This window comes from Grus americana, chromosome 18 (assembly GCF_028858705.1).
Source record: "Grus americana isolate bGruAme1 chromosome 18, bGruAme1.mat, whole genome shotgun sequence".
NCBI classification, from domain to species: Eukaryota; Metazoa; Chordata; class Aves; order Gruiformes; family Gruidae; genus Grus; species Grus americana.
Genome location: NC_072869.1, coordinates 5,367,235 through 5,384,279, shown reverse-complemented (window position 1 = coordinate 5,384,279; position 17,045 = coordinate 5,367,235). Strand labels below are relative to the sequence as shown.

The 17,045-nt window shown below is 43.5% G+C and overlaps 1 protein-coding gene across 4 annotated transcripts in view; it reads right to left on the bottom strand.

Annotated features, from left to right (window-relative positions):
• Positions 1-17,045, bottom strand: part of TMEM100 (transmembrane protein 100) — a 62,698-nt gene that overhangs the window by 33,809 nt on the left and 11,844 nt on the right. The window contains exons 3-4 of one of the 4 annotated variants that reach the window (XR_008579714.1): positions 16,883-17,040; positions 9,979-16,755 (exon numbers count right to left, since the gene is read on the bottom strand). The exons of 2 other annotated variants lie outside the window; for them this stretch is intronic. The gene's annotated coding sequence lies outside the window, so the exon portion shown is untranslated. Of the gene's footprint in view, positions 1-9,978; positions 17,041-17,045 lie in introns of those variants that run through there. One more of the 4 variants, XM_054846253.1, reaches the window with a different exon arrangement.

The window sequence follows — 17,045 nt, the reverse complement described above, 5'->3', positions numbered from 1 at the left end:
TATCCCCACTCAGTGCTCACCCTCGTATCGCACTGTTAAGGAGCAGTTGTCTCTGTTGGAGAGCCTGCCACAGCAGTTAGCATCTCTGACGGTATCACCTAATGAGTGGGAACCGACATCCTTGCTGCCTCGGGTCAGAGACAGGTCCTGCCAACCCAGTACCCCATTCCCGACAGCCGCCGGTGCCAGCAGCAATGGGAGATGGCGTTCCGCAGCCCCGGAGCCAGCCTTGCAGTACATGATATATAATTCATTGTTCTCACATACCCATGAGAGACCTAGGTCTGTGTATACATTCAGATGGAACCGCAACCCTTTCCTACCACTATCTACCACACAATGTTTATCAGGGCTTACAGACCACTTCCTTTTTAAAACCCTTATTGAAAGTTGCACAATAAACAATTTACCCCATTGGTTTTAGGAAGCCCTTAGCCCTTTTCCTTTCAATGCAAAAGAAAACAGATTTCTTTATTATATAGAAGTGGGCTAGGCTCTGGTGGGGCCGGGGGAGGCAAGTGAGAAGGCTCAGGGCTCTGGATCTGAGTGTGGACACTAGGAGGGGACGTCCTTGCCCCATGGGACTGTCAGACCTCAACAGACAAGGGCATATAGCATGTACCCTCCAATCTAGACACCAAAAGTCACCCAGATCACAGGTTAAAGCCCCGTTGCTGAAGCGTGGCAGCAGCATAGGTTTCCTGCAGGTACCAGGGTTAGGAGTCACACACAGCATGGCCCTGGCTGTTCCCCTCGTACGGCACTGCCTGCCCACCAGTAATCATGGACAGGGCTAGGCTTAGTATCTCTGACATTTGTCCCAGCTGAATGTATAGCATATGTATAGCTCTGGTTTGGATGCTGAGAGAGGACCACAAAACTGCTGCTTCACCATCTGCCTACAAAGCCTCCAAGCTCCCAGAGCCCACTGGGCCCAGGTCTGCTGCAGCCAGAAACAGCTCTGCCCCCATTTGTGGTTTTGGTCCCTGGATTTTTGGTTTGTTTCCGAGGAAGCTGTGGAAGGCATCCTCAGGGATACAACAAATCATCGCGTACCAGATATGGGTGCCACAGCTGGGAGCACAGACACTTTCCCCTTATTGGGCTTGACTTTCAATTATCTTCCAACTTTTCCAGGTGCAAAACACTGCACGAATGTTGCATCCCAAAGGAATATCACTGCCCAGTGCATTAAGGATTTGAAGACCAGGCACTACAAGCCAAGCATGCAGTTGTTCTGAGTTCAGAGCATCACATGGCAAGCCGAGAGAGAAAGAAAGAAGGAAAATCTTTCCGAACAGAGAAGGTACATCTTTAACACCATTCCTACAAAAAGAGGGGACAAGAGAAGCAGGGTAGCACATGTTCCTTGGGAGAAGCCGCCCATTCAAACTAAGTTTTCAGAAAGCCACACAGCTATAAGAAGGACTGAGGCATATTTTTTCCATCTGAGAGCTACTGCAATTAAACCCCTGCCCTAGGTGAGCCAGGCGAGGGTCCGTAATGCAAGTGCAGTAGCAGTGGAAGCTTTTGAGCCTAAAGCAATTCACAGGTACAGAGGACTCCTAAAGGAGAACAGCAGCTTCTCCTATTCTTTTGATAAACGAAGGATTACTATCAGCCTGAATAGTTTCCTTTCCCTTTTCTACCATGGAAAACTCTCTGGTGGATTTTCAGTGGGATTTTTTGTTTTTCGTTCTGAAACTCCTTGTATTACAGGGTATAGAGGGAAGAAAACATAGCTGTCACCCAGGAGCAGTAGCTTTAATGCAAGATATAAATAATTTACTCTGTTTTTCTGTCTGAACTATTGTCATCTGCAAGGGGCAGAAAAGCCAGGAGCCCCTTCCCACCCTGAGGAGGGCAGGCAGCTGGTTCTCGCCATAGCTCCCAGCCTGCCAGAGATTTCAACCCTTTGCCCAGCCGCTTTCAGACCCCCAAGCAGTGGGAAAGTGCCGACCTTTCTGCATGGTAGGAATTCATGGCAATGCTTTGAATGTGAGAAGTGCAGCAACACTTGGTAAGAGATGCCACATTAATGATATACTGAACACTGACAGAGCAATTTTCACGTTAAAGAGCTCCGTATTTTTTATGAACTTTACACCATTTGCAGATCTTGCATTAAATGCAGCCATATCTGGAGGAGAAGGGGTTAACCAACTGGTACCGGACATGCTGCAGACAGAAGGGGAGAAGTTGGGGATGGATACAGTGGTAACAGGCATCTATCAAGTGCAAGATCGTTAGTGCTTTTATAAATTGCTTTAAAAAAAAAATAAGGGTAGAGCACAGTTTTTCTGCTGGAGTGCTTGGGGTAGGAAGCATCACAGCTGGAGCTGGGATAGTTCAGTCTTGCAACATTCTGTTTGTATTCTCTCAAGGCAATGAATACTTGCTGGGCAAGCCAAATACAATTAATTCATGGTAAGAGCTGGCAAGTACAATTCCATCCCCAGATTTCCACCCTTCCCCTCCATCCTGACACACACATTCTGCCTCCAAAAAATATATGCTCATCAGGAAAGAAAGCGAGGAGGAGTGCTGTGTCCTGGGCTCCAGCTCTGCCTCCAACACTGAGCTCCAATCTTCAGCATTCCCAGGGCCAGTCCTTTATTCTCTCTGCTTTGGCTGTGGTTAGCTTTTTTGGGGGAGGGGGTGGCAATTACATTCACAATTAAGGACAATTTTAAAGCACTTCACTACTTTTCAGAACAGAGCTGTTGTAGATGGGGAAGTGTTAGAAGTGAGCAGTCAAATGCTGTGATTAACCACCTGAAGGTCATGGATGTCCTTTACATGAAGGAGGGAAAACTTCCCCTCCACCACCCCCACCCCCCAAATCCCTTCTTGATAGCAGAAATTAAAAACAAAGCCAGCTGTTCAGTCCTGTTCAGTCGGGAGTGACTTCAGTTTAAATCTTTCTGTTTCTTGCTCAATAACCCTTTCATTATAAGCTTCCTGCTGGGAAAGTTTGTGAGCCAAGGCATGCTACTGAACACGCAGCACGCTGTCTGCAGAGGACAAGCGCCCTGTGAGCCCGCATCCACATCTTTGTTGAATCGTTACAATTTCTGCATTTGATGAGGCAAATCAGAGGGTGTTGGTTTAACAATAAAAAGATTAAGATACAAGCTGTTCTCCATGAGAAACTAATCACTTGCTGGAAAGTTATGTAGCAGCTTAAAGAGGAGGCAAGAAACAGAAGGAAGCAGCTCAGGGATTTGTGTGCAGCAGACTGTTTCGTGCCCTGCATGGATTACATTCGTAACATAACCTTTCTCTCTGAAACAGTTTGTTCACCTGTGAGCTAGCTCCAAAGTCCTTTGAGGTCTGTAGGGAATTCCCAAGACAGACTTTTGATCAAGTTCTCCATTGTTTGCATGAAGGGAAAAATCTGCATATTGATATAAACCCAGCAATTTAGAGGCCTTGCTAGCAAATACTGGATCTGGACAAAGGAGGGTGGAGAGAAATAGAACACAATCAGAAAGCTAGCATGTCCGCTGAAAAAGTGTGTACATTTGCTATCTATGGCTCTGGTCTAAGCCTGGAACATTGAAGTCACTTATATTTGGTACGTAAATTGCAAAACCCGAGAGCATCCCACATTGCCTCTTAAATGACTTCCCTGAAGCACTCTGTCCTCAGAAGTGAAGTTTTTGAAGTCACTCACTCAGGGGCTGACACACTTCGTAAATCTATAGCAAATAACACTATTCTGTGCTATCTGCCCACATATATAGCTCCAGGGGAAGCTGTTATCATGATGCACAGAGCCCAAACAAACCAGCTGTGGGCTGTGATCTGATGGAAACCGCACACAAGGAAAGCCTGCTCAGTAACACCCACAAAATCCAAATACCTACTTGGGCCAGGAGCAGTGAGCTTTCCACTTTTCAAGTACCTCTAGCTCACATTTTACTTCTGCTGAACCATAATTAAAGTCAATGACCTCTTGTAAGCTTCAGATCAGTCCATGCAAGCTTTGTTTATAGACTTGTCAGCAATTTAAGAAACCATACTTACTTGGGCTGACTACATCCCCACAAGAACACAGCAGTCGTTTTTTTCTTTTCAAACACTTCTTGACCCAACATGTTACTGAAACCAGACAGCCCACACCAGTCCTCCTCCCTTGACCGCTCGAGTGTACGTTACATTCAAACAGGTTTACCACCTTCATTCCCAAAGCTGTCACTTTCTCCCACTCATTTTTGGTATATTTATTTGCCCAGTGCTGGAATATCCTGTGCCTGCTGACATAAGTGATTGCACGGCAGCCGAGGCTCCTCTCCCACATGCAGAGTGTGTTTAGGCTCTTTGGGGGTTTGCACAGCCCAGACCTCACAAGCAGCTGGAGTCGGTTCTGTTAGTCATCGATCAATCTTTCAGAGCAGTGGCTGACAAATTTGTTTTAACACAAGTGTCTAAACAAAAAAAAAAAACCTACTGCTCTTATACTGCAAGAGTGAAGGGCAAAAAAATACCTTTTTTTCTACAATGAAACCCGAATGTCAGGTCTGTTTCAAATGATAGAAAACATAAATGTTATGATAACAGAATTTAGCATGCGAGTGGAAGAGGATACTGCCTTCTACCTCAGAGTGAGATTCCACTGTGCAGCTACAAAAACATGCCAGGGAAGGTAAAGTCAAAGCCAAGTCCTAATGACTTTCAGTAGCAATGAAGTACACAGTTTTACTCCTACGGCAATGGTCCCTTGGGATAGTATCACACCCCTTCATCCGGGGCCTCTAGGCTGATCCTGAGCAAAACACCATTCCCAGGATTTCATCCAGTACTTTCTTTAATTTGCCAACAGTCTAAGCGAGAATATACCCTTTAAGATAAATCAAACCAATAAAAGTTTTAGAGCAATAGAACAGTCTGCTTAATCTCATGTCTTAAAGGCAGAACATTCATTAAAGAAGCTTGTAATGTGCTAATTCAGGAGAATATCTTTTTTCCAAAAGGCTAGCATTACAAAATAGTGTCACTAAATACTACCAGAAAAACAATCCAGTCATCTCTAAAGTTCAGCAGTGTTCATGACGACATTCCTGTCCTGAGACTGCCACCGAGATATTCTCATACAACCCAGTCATATGGAAATCATAGCTCTTGCAGAGCAGCTGTGTTTTTTGGAAGTGACTTCATATTTTTGGATGTTGTCTACCACATGGAATCTAACATCTTCAACAGCAAATAAAGCTCTTCCTTTCATCCCATGCCATGTTTCCTCCATGTACTAAAGGTGGTAGATTATTTTTAACTCTACAATGACTTCTTTTTGCTGCCTTCCCTTAAAACACAGGGACCGTATGTCAGTAAATGCCTTTGCAAGCTTCTGGTATTTCTAACATAAATTGAGCTGAGATTTTACACAAGACTGGAAGGATTCTTCCCATTTGCCTCACATCTGTGCTGATGTGGATCTACTGACTCACTCCAAAATAGTCACTCTTGCAAGTAAGTTTCTTTCCCAAAACTACATGTTTCATAATGACAGTTCCACCACGTCTGTCTGGCAAACCACAAGGATTGTTGGCTACCAGCTTCGGGAGAGGTCCAGACTGTACGGGACATGCCAAAACACACCCCTGGACCCTGCCCCGGGGGCCATGTGAACCAGCAGCTCAGAAAGCTCAGAGGTTGCCGACAGCCAACGCCTCTGCAGCCTCCTTTTGTTAAAGTGACAGTTGACAACTCTTGCAAGAGGGTGAAGACCAAGGACGTGTCAGGCTGCAGTGACATGGCAAGACGAAGGGCTGGAGGTCACCTTGTTCACAGGGGGAAGCTGGAAGGAACAAATGTGACCAAAAGCAGAATTTTGCTTTTCTTTAGTGCCTCACCTTCCCCAGCTGTTCCCCATGGGAGCCATCCATGCAGAGGAAGCAACACTGCTCCCCACACGTTCAGGCAGATGAGTCTAGTTACAATGCCACCCTCTTGAGCCACAGCACAGTTCCCACAGACATCAGCCAAGGCAAAGGCTAACTCTCCAGTCATCCCTCCCACCCCACTTTGCATGATAACCAAGTCCCTTCTCAGCCTTTCCTTCTTCAGTAAACAGTGCTCAAGCCTTGCTACAAACAACGCAGAGAGCTGTCCTTTTATCTGCTCGGGAACATACTTGACAAATAAACCCCAAACATTTCCATTTGAAATAACAACCATCTGCACATACCGCTATAGTGTATCTGCCATTCTGTCTCACCAGTCAGCTGCTCACCCCTGGAAAGCAGCTGGATCTCTACAAGCGCCAAATGGACATGCACCAAACGTAGCTAACGAAGCACAGGGAATGCTGCTCTGAGAACCTGCAGTAAGGATCTGCCTCAGCTTTTTGGATTTGAGAAGTTGTATGAGTGACTCCCAGATCCACTGGCCTATGGCTCTTATCAGTTCAGTTCCTGCAGGTCCAGGTGACCATATTTACTCCCTGGTGCACAAGGAATTTATAGAAGAATGTTTGACTTCAGCATTTTGGAGTGAACTCCAGACACACACCAGGATGTTCAGCTGCTCCAGACTCAGCTCATTTTCCACCTCACCCAGATCCCTCAGACTAACCACAAACTTCAGATTTCACAGGAGTGCCTGAGGATCCAGATGCTCAAAACAGCATCAAGCTGGAGCACTCGGCTTTCCAGAGGGAAGCAGTGTCTGAGTCAGCTGGGATGCTTGGACATGGGAAGTCCCAACCGACCACAGGCTCCAGCGATCGGCCACCTCAGACAGTTGCTCAGGAAACATTATGGCATTGGCATGAGATGGTTCAGTCCTTCCACAGACCTAACCTTGCAGTGCTTTTGCAAGAGCTACCCATATTGTTTTGTTTTCTTAGGTAAGACCTGTCTGGAATTGAAAATTTGCATACATATATAAACATATATGCAAGCTGCTGCTAGCCAGGGGAGAAGTAAACAAGGAAATAGTCAGGAATTGGGAATAGCAGGGTGTCTTTCAGTTATTTAAGGTATTAGCTGAGCCAATGGGCATGCTTTTCCTGTTTTAAATAGACACAATAAGATAAAGGTCAGCAGGGGAATTGGTTACATTTCTCTTTCCCACGTATAGGTATACTGCTGTGGAGGATGTAATCCTGCCCAGAACACTTTAAAGATACAGAATCATTTGGAGATTTTAGAAGTAACATATTGCTTCATCAGCTCAGAGCACAGTGTGTTATAGGTACCAATTCCCTGTGAAAGCCAGAAGAACTTGGGCATTCTGTTACTCAAACAGCAAAACTAAATCTGCTACGCAACCAAGGGATCCCATAGGAAAACTTACTTAGCATCAAAGCTAACTACCCTGTGTGCTTATCTTTATAAAAGAAAACATCACATTGTAGGGAAAATATATTTTCTAATCAGTTTTCTTATGCTTCAGCAGATAATTGAACTAGAAATCATTCTCAAAGTGTACCAAGAGGCTCAATAAATATCACCAAAAATGATAATTGCTTAGGCCAGGCAACAAGATAGTCAGTGGCACTCTTCCAGATCTATTACCATGCAAAATTGATAAAGACACTAGGCCATGCATGGAACCCACCTTTATTTTAGTGGCTTACCATCTTAATTTGTAATTGAACCCATATTTTCAGTATACTAAATAATTACAGAAGCAGCTCTTCCAAAAAAAAAAAAAAAAAATCACAGTCTTACAAATCTGCATCTCCTACTGAGATCAGCAAGAGCCTTCAGTTTACTGGGAGTTCAGGCTGACTTGCAATTACATTTCTAATGCATTCTGGTTAATTAGAAACCAATTAAGATCACTGGCAGCTGTAAATAATTCAGTTAATCCATTGCTAGCCTTAAAGTGCAAAGGAAGTGATGCTTCTGATTATAAAAGTACTTTGAAAGATTGTATCATTTCTTGAAGGGAGAATATTAAAGGTTGGACTTTTTATACATACATATATATATATATATATACAGACATACACATTCACACACAGGCACGTGCATAAAATCCAAAGAGAATTTGTTTCATGGAGAAAAGTGGAAGGACCTTTACAATGGGCACAATGGCCATTCTGAGTGTTTCTTCCTTAGTTTTAAAACATAAAATTCAAGACTGGCCATACAAAATATACAGCAGTCTGTCTGAGGTCTCAGTCCTGTTGTATCTTGTATCCAAGTTCCGTTTTGCAGTTTCCTTATTGCCTCCAGAATCGTTACTCTGGAGAACATGCTGTTAACTCAGCAAAAGGCAGAACCCTGCTGTCAAGAGCTCAGGGAAAAGCTATTACAGAAGCCAAAGCGTAAGGTGTGATGTTATTGGAATGTTCCTGAATAAGGAACTTAAAGCAATCACTTTGTTCTACTTTTGTTTTGGAAAGAGACTAATGAAATATTACTCTTAGGATACAAAATGAACAAGAGATCCATTCCCTCCCTTTATTGTAAATAAAACACGTCTTGCAAAATCTGTTTTAATAGCTTATTTCTGGTCCAGGGATTTCAAAACGTATATGGCTATCCTCCAAACCTTCCTTGAAAGACATGAAATAAGACTGTCTTTTGTTTTAACTTAGAAAAAAAGATTGTCATTGTATGCAAATTCCTTCCCTGGCCTATGGGAAAAATACATCAGAGTGACCATGAGTTGTGAAACCTTCATTTATGAACCACAGTCTGTGGTTTGAAAGACACCTCATTTCACCCTTCTGCTTGTCCAGTTGAGCTATGACTGAAGGGCAGAGGTACAAGAAGTCGAACAGTGTTTGGTTGAGGAGTTACATGCATTAGCTGCGGCTTGGTTCAGCAGAGCATTAGCACCCTAGTTTAAACTTAAGCACCTCTGTGTTCTTTGCTGAGTTTGAAAAATAGCAGAAAGTCATCCCAAAGTGTGGTCCTCATAGTGACTTTTATCTGAACAAATGTATTCAATGGTTTCTAAATAAAATACGTAGAGCAGGGAATAAAGGGATTTGTTATTGAGTTTAATTGCTATTCTTTGGATGCAGTCAAATACTATTCGTTTTTGGAAAGGCTGCTTTCTCAGCTCATTGTGATACTACCAAGAACCTCTGGCACCTGAACAAACAAAATCAGTGTTGAAGAGGAGTGAGCTAACTTTGTGATATGGCAATTTAAAGAATAATGGACTTCTAGTGACAAAGTGTCCACGTTGTGCTATTATGTTAGTAATTATTGCAGAGGAAGTTTGTTTAGGATTTAGGCCCAAGGTTCCCTAAGCGAGGCTTGTAAACAGTGTGGAAGTTGACTTTCCTGTTGGTGATAGAAAGGTTGACAGCTAACAGCAACTTTTTGTGTAGCAATGGCAACTGTGATTATTGTGCAGTTTCACTGCAATGTGATTAGATTGTAATTAGACTGTGGGTCTGCTGGATTTTTCGATTTCTTAATTGATGGCCCCAAACCAAATGACTTTCACTATGAGAAAAAAACCCTGAAACTTGAATTCCCTGCCATTGAATTGGTTTAACGCATTCTAGTGCCGTTTCGTTCTTGTAGTAAATAAACCTTCTTTCTTTATGTGCTTTGGATAAAACCCACAGAATTCATGGAAAGATCCACTAACAGATCCTGGACCTGGGTCCAGATGACTCTGCCGGAGGCATCTGTTACTAAAAAGTTCCTCAACTTTAGTTGAAAGGAATGGTTTCCTACTTTGATTTAGAGAATGGTATGAATTTCTTTCTTCAATTCTGTAAAACTGTCATGAAGATGAAACTTCTTTTATAATGAAAAAGTAGTTGTCAACAGACAGACAACTGTGGGTACAGTCTTGGTTTTATGGAAATCTGAAAGCTGTGTTATTATCACCACTAAGACAAAGATATCATCTGATGAATTCATAATGAAGGAAGCGCTGTAGTTTCTTTATATTGTATATTTGTATAGGTGTGATGCTCAGGGCACATTTCTAAACTTGGAGAATTAATATTTTAAGGTCATCTACTTTAGTGAAGTAAAGAGTAAGGCATAACATGATGGCTGTTTATATGCACAAGGATAATGTTTAATTGAACACGTTAAAAACAAACAACAAAACAAATAATGTCTGAAAAATTTAAGAATATCAAATCAGAATTAATTTAGTCAATTAGGAGCAAGTGCCTAATGGGGAGTGTAGCTAATGAACCCATCTTGGAAAATTTTTAAATATATCCAGAAACTTGAGCCACAAGCTTATATTTGGCAAACACTATCAAAATGTTCCAACATCATATGATAAGACTGCGTTATATAAACACAGCTCATGCATGAGAAAGTTGCCTATTTATGCTTCATATATCAAATAAGGTGATGGAAACATGCCAGTATTAAAAAAGATCCTATTAAAAAGTAGAGACTTTTCTTTCCATTCTCTGCAAGAAACAGTAAATGTAGAGAAGATGGAAACAGGAACCGAGTTCTCTTCTTGGACCTGCTATCAAGGTCTCCATTCAAAAAAACAACACAGCTTTTTATTTTCTCCCTTTCTGGCATCTAGGTATGCTCATTGGTCACACAAAAAGAGGCCACTTTGTGGATGTACATGATCATTTACAGACAGACTTAAAAATCCTTTAAAATAAGCTAATGTTTTAGAATACGTTCTTCCTCCGTTAGGAGCCTGGAGTGTTTCTCTGCAGTTCAAGGCCATTCATTAGCAGCTGCCAGCTATGCTACAGGCCCCTCTCTAATCACTCATTCCATCATCACTTTAGGACACTTGTAATGCTTGACAGGACTTTAATATAAAACTTCCCAAGGCAGTTGTCAGATGGCCATGAGTTCTGACCATGATATAATTCACATGTTCAGGAATGTAATTTCATGCTATGCATGTTGCTGAACTGCAAGCTTTTAGCTCTGACTTCACGGTACTTAATCTCTTCCATGCCAAAAATTGCTTCAATAGCATCTTTTATGTTCAGCTGAACTGCTGCACTAGCCCAAGGGAAAACTTTGTTTCAAGGTGGATTTAAATTTTGGTGGAAAAAAAAAATCTAATCAGACCATTTAATACAACTCATACTGTTGCTCCTTCTGCCTGTGATGCGCAGGGCATGCAGAACGGCTCTGCCCACCTCACCCCTACCAACAACTGGCACACAGCATCTCTCTCAGCTGGAAATGAGGATTTCTTCTTCTCTCCTGCCCGTAATACTTGTTGTCCAGGGGCTTTCAAACAACTGGCTTCCTGAACACCTTGCTGGTCTGCTGGTGCTGCACGGGCATTGGACCAGCGGAGGCGGCTGCTTGCAGCTGCGCTGTGCCCTACGCACCTCCATGGGCAGAGACAGCCCTGCTCCGGGGAACTCGCAGTCTCACCAGCAAGGCAGATCAAAAAGCACCATCTGTGGTGTGTTCCATACACACCACGAACATGGAAGGGCCTCACTCCAGGGCAGATCTAGAAATTAAATATAAACACCCAAGCACCATCACACCCACAGAACACCCTTCTTCTACTACCACTTTTAAGCTGGAAAGAACATGAACAGTGACTTCACATGGCTCCTTCTCAGACTTGTCCTTGTGATAAAATGATCCCTCTGCACAGCTAGCCCATCCCAAAGCAGCTACAGTGCATGGCTGAGCGAGATGGAAATAGCAGTCGTCCCCCACAGATGGTGTGTGAACATCAGGAGGTAACAGTGCCTGAGTCTGAACAGCCCTCTAACCCCTGATGAAAACTGGCCATTTTTTGTAAGAGTTTTTTGGAGAGCTAGCTGTGACTACTACCTGTCTCCCAAACATTTCTCTGCCTCATTCACTCCAAACTGTTCTCCAGCCCAACTTGATGTCTGCTGTCCTGCTGTCCTGTCAGACTACAGCCTTCTGTAACAGGGGCTGGCTTCCCAAATACCTGGTGTTTGGGGCTTGGTGCTAGGGAGACCTGAGGGGAAGATTTTACTTTTTTCAACTGACAGATCTGTGCAAATGAGAACTCTCTCAAAGTAGTCTGCAGAGCTGATGCCAGTCACATTTGCAGAGTTCCAGCATTTAACAAAGACTTCACTCTGGGGACAAGAGCATTGTCCAGCAAAGGAGGCGACAGAGACGTCAAATCTATATGCCAGATGTCGGTGTCGTAACTTGTACCGAGACTGCTTTCTCTTTGTACACTTGGCCTCACTGCCTGCAACGTGCATTTCCCAGCTGGAAAGACCTCGCACACTTCTAACACTGGGAAAAAGAAAATTGCCCAAAGGGAAAAAGTACAAAAGGTTTGCCTCTGCTACAGGAAACTGAAACTGCCAGCAGTCTGCTTTGCTGAACTGAGTACGTCGGCAGAATTAGGGTTTAACAAGGCATCAGCAGTGTGTGCACGGACAGAAATGGAGAGACAGAATTTCCCAAGTCTGGTTATTTTCTCTCAAAACAACATAGAATAGGAAATAAAAATTCAGGGATCGGAGCTCTTCACAGTCTGGAATTTCAATCCATGAGAAATTCCAGGATTGTTCTCATTTTGTTACCCTCCCAAATCAGGATGCATATCTCAGTCTCAGGAGTTTATCTGTGCATGGATTTAGGTATAGAGTTTTCATATATGTGTATAATATTTCATTTCAGCAAGATTAAAATGTTTTGTGTCATCTTCCTTTTAGTTTTTTTAAAAACAATGCAGTTGAAAAATAAATGTATTAATACAATGATTACAACTTCCTGTAAACATAAATAAGCAACAAAACTGTTACATTTCTGTGAAATGTTTTGAGTTAATTAGACCATCATTTTCCAGTGGAAGACTATCACTTGGGAGTTTCTGAACAGCTGTAAATCTAGCCTTTGGAAATCTTTGACCCTAGGAAATTAAATAATATCAGAACCATGAAAACATGGGAGCATGGCGAAGTGCTTGTTGGGACACTGTAGGGATGGCTATCAGCCGTGGGAGGACCGCGGTGCTCATTCTTCTGCTCAATTTGAAATCCTTCATACCTCTTAACACAGAGTATTGTATACATATGAATATATAAGCAGCACACTTAGTGTGCAAACAATTGGAAAACAGATAAAACTCCAGTAGATGGCGCTCAAAAATATCCAAAATTTGTGTCCCTGTGTGGCTCTAACAGGACCCCAGTGCTGTGCAAGCGGCTTCGCGCAGGTAGCTCTGCCCCCAGCTCTCTGCAGCGCTGCGGTTTGGGGGGATTCGGGCCAAGGTGCTGGGCTGGCACAGTGATGTCACCATGACTCTGCGCTGAGCCCTCACTGCAGACAGGAGACGATCAGAACTGCAGGACCTGTACACAAAGGTTGGCTCCGCAGTGGCAGGCAGCTGTTGCTCACTCATGCGATGGGAAATGGGGGCCATGAACATCCCACTTGTCCCCAGTTCCCCCTTAGCACCCTGCTCTGTCATGCACAGCCATCGGTTGTGCACTGGTCACTCTCTATCTCAGTGTGAAGCTAACAGAAAATATGCCTAAAGTTAATGGATTAAGAGATCTGAGTCCTGTGAAAACACAGCAAAGTTTTGGAAAAGTGCTGAGATCCAGGGCAGCTGTAGAACACGACTTGCTGGGGAGGGGAATGTCTGTCTGCCAGTTCCTCTGCAGTTGTGTTGTTCAATAACGGCCAGTTCTGGTGCCAGTTCTACATTTTGTAGCTCTGACTGGAAAGAGCTTGTTGTATTACAAAGGCAATTGAGTAGTAATTCTTCAACAGAAGCACAAATGATTTTACCACCACCAGGGGAATGGTTTTTATTGACCATTTTGACCAAAGACCAGAGTGAAAGCTGATACTATCTGATCGAGTCCCCAGGTGGCTGCCCATGGGAAATGATCTAACGACCAGTCCCACAAAGCCACTGCCAGAAATGCATTAGCAACAACACGCTGTGATTCATCAGATGCTCCGGGGTGTCCGGCAACACCCTGTGTGGAGCCCAGATCTCCTGACTGCCATCTGCTTTATACAAAGCAAATCAAAGCCCTTTACCTAGCCAGCGAACAGTTACATCAAGAGCAGCAATGCTGAAAGCCTTTCCAAGCTGGTTGCCAATGTGCTTCAGTCCTCCTCTGGAGTACTTACCTCTGCTTTAACATTACTATCAGCAAAACACACATATGCATATAGATTCTCCCTGATTATGTTTTTTTTTTGTCCTGTCCTGAGCTCCAGGCTTGATGCTTTCCCTTCTGGTCATTTTACAGTCCAACTGCACTTTTCTGTGTCTCGAGATAAGGCCTTCTAGTCCTGCCTGGCATGATCAAGCAGCCTGGGCTACAGTGAGGAAGAGGTGGCTGCTCAGAAAAGCCATCTTAGCCCCACTGATGTCAGCACACGGTGGGGCAGAACTTGAGCAAGTCAGTGAATGCGATATGAATGCTGTGCCCAACACTGATGGTTTACATCTTTCACAATACTTGGAGCTGGTGGCAACTGGGGCTACGATGTCAGTCATGTCCCAGCTGCTCTGGATGGACTGAAATATTTTGCCAAGTGAAGAAAAGCTTCTTTTCTAGGCTGTTGGGGTTTTTTTTTAATTTTAAAAGGCAAATGAAGGTGGTGTTCCTATTACACTAAAGCACTCATCTTGCAAGAGCTGAAATGTTAGCATTAGCTTGACTGTCTTTCTGGTCTTTGCACAGGAATGACATTATTCACTTCAGCAGTCTTGCCTTTGGGCAAAAAGGGTAAGAGGTGACAGGATGGTTTGCTTCAAGCCTGGATTTCATTAAACTTAAGCTGTATCAGTGTTGTTCCAGATCCAGTCATTGGACTTTCTTATGAAAACTATTTATAGGGAAATGGCTAAGAGATCAGGATGTTTCTTTACAAATTTATTTTACAAGCCAGAGTGATGGCTGAAAAGCCCTTTGCTTGTGTGATAGCAGAGGACATTCTTTGAAGCACCATCAGTTGGTAGGCAAAGAATGGCATTTTCTTTGTCTCTATCTAGCTAAAAACAAACCAGGAGTGGCAACACAGATAGTCATACGTAACATACCCCATCGATTCCAGTGGGACTAAACCTATTCACACAGACTGTGTATCTGACACCAGCACTCTTAACTGAGGAGCTCTTCAGTTACATGATGTGAAGTACAGTGGGATTTCAGCTCTTCCATTACATGGAAGATGAAAAAAAATTATCATGGCTTGATTCAGAGGAGCGGATATCTCACCACCAGAAGCCAGAGCTAGCTTGTGGGATCAGACATTTCTTAACCATCAGACTGCAAAGGGAGGGGAGAGGTGGTGAGCACTGGCTTGCAAACAAACTTTCATTTCAGCTGCAGCCCCAACATGCCCGGCCCTTCCAGCAATTATTCTGGCTCTCAGCCATCAGTCCTGGGAAGAAGCTTCCTTTGGGGGAGTGCGTTTTTATGCTGCAAGCATTAGAAGTATACATATCTCAGGCTATTTGCCCCTACATGTAGTCAAAGAAGCATATGTATGTGTGTATATGATGTTTTCTTTTTTTGTTGTTTTTTTACCAATACAGAACAGCTCAAGATATTAAAAAATGGACTAGTGACTTTGGGTTTTAAAATGAGATGTCCTCAGGAGAGCAATAGCTATCTCCTACAGCTCTGAGATGAGGAGCAAGAGGACTAATATTCCAGATTAATACTCTGAATGCCTCAGAGAAGACTTGCCATATGAGAACCTAAACAGATTTTGTCACATGTGGTCTGGCAGAGGGGAAAGTGGGAGTAAGAAGTCTTCCTGTCCTCCTCTCTGCACTCTGCCCAATTTCTATGAAGGATTTGGGGTTGCCAACCACCTAGATTGACAAGGGTCTGCTGGGGCAGTCTTGGAGAACACACACTCTAGTTTGCACCACGTCGCAAACTGAACCCGTCTCATTTAAGGGATGATTTGGGCTCCCCTTATTCACCATCTAATCTCCCAAGAGTTTGTCCTGCTGAATACTGAATTGAACTACCTTTCCGAGGGACAATGGTGCAGTATCAGGAAAAAGCTAGCTGCAAACCATTTCAAGCTGATAGCTTATGTTCCCTCTCCAGTGCATTTCCCTCGAGAAGCGGTAAAAGTTGTTCAATGAAGATTTGTGTACTTTGGGGAATCTCAGCTAATTCGCAAACAGACATACTTTGTACTTTTTTTTCTCCGCTAAGCAGCCATTGTACTATCTGCAGCACAGCGAGAGTGCAGGCGAAAGAACAAAGAGCAGCAGGCAGCGAGAATGTGACACCATCTCTTCCCATGCAGCTCTGTTGCTGCGGCTCGGCTGGCTGGATGTTATTTTAGTGGCTGTGCATCCCACCCATGCGTTTCTGTGGGCCCAGAAGCCGCCGCGCTGCTGTGACGCCTTGTGAGCTCGAAGCTTATTCATGTTCAGGAATGGGAGGGTCAGGGCCATCGACACACACCAGCATCCTGCTGCCTATTATTTCCTGCCAGTGCTGGCGTCGCACCAAGCCCTAACATGACAGGTGGATGGAGTTCACAAGGAAATAATGTCATGGGCCAGTTTTCCAGGAAAGCCGTTAACTCTATTCACAAACTCGAGCCTTCAGATTGAAAGGGAATGTGGCTGAGAAGAGGTGGCGAAGGGCCACTCTGGTGTTGGGTTTTTTTTTTCACTAGATGATTATTCACTGACATCTCTTGCTGCAGTACAGAAATATTTACCTCTATATAGTGCCTACCTCTTCAAGAGTAGACTGTGGCTGAATGTCCTTATAGATTACAAAACTGGGGGGCACTGCCTCTGCGCATCCCAAATGGCCATTTTCATTTCAGTCAGATTGCAAAGATGGTAAGAAATTAAACTGCTGCCTTTTGCTGAGCTAACTGGTTCCTGGGAAACGGAAAAGGAGAAGAAATATGAGGTGAGATCTAAGACTGATGTTAACCTAGGGACTTCAGGCATTTTACAAGAATGAAACTGAGGATACAGCCAAGGATGTATCAGAAACAAGACTTACATATTTTTAAAAGTCTCTGTCTTTCAACAAGGCACTTGTGTAAAGTTCTACTATCCCTCCATGACTTTATGTAGTGTCCAACATTTGCTGTTGTGTGTTCTCCTCTTTCTTTCCTCTTTTCCTCCACTTTTAAAGTTTAATACTTTTTTCCTCTTAGTCTAGA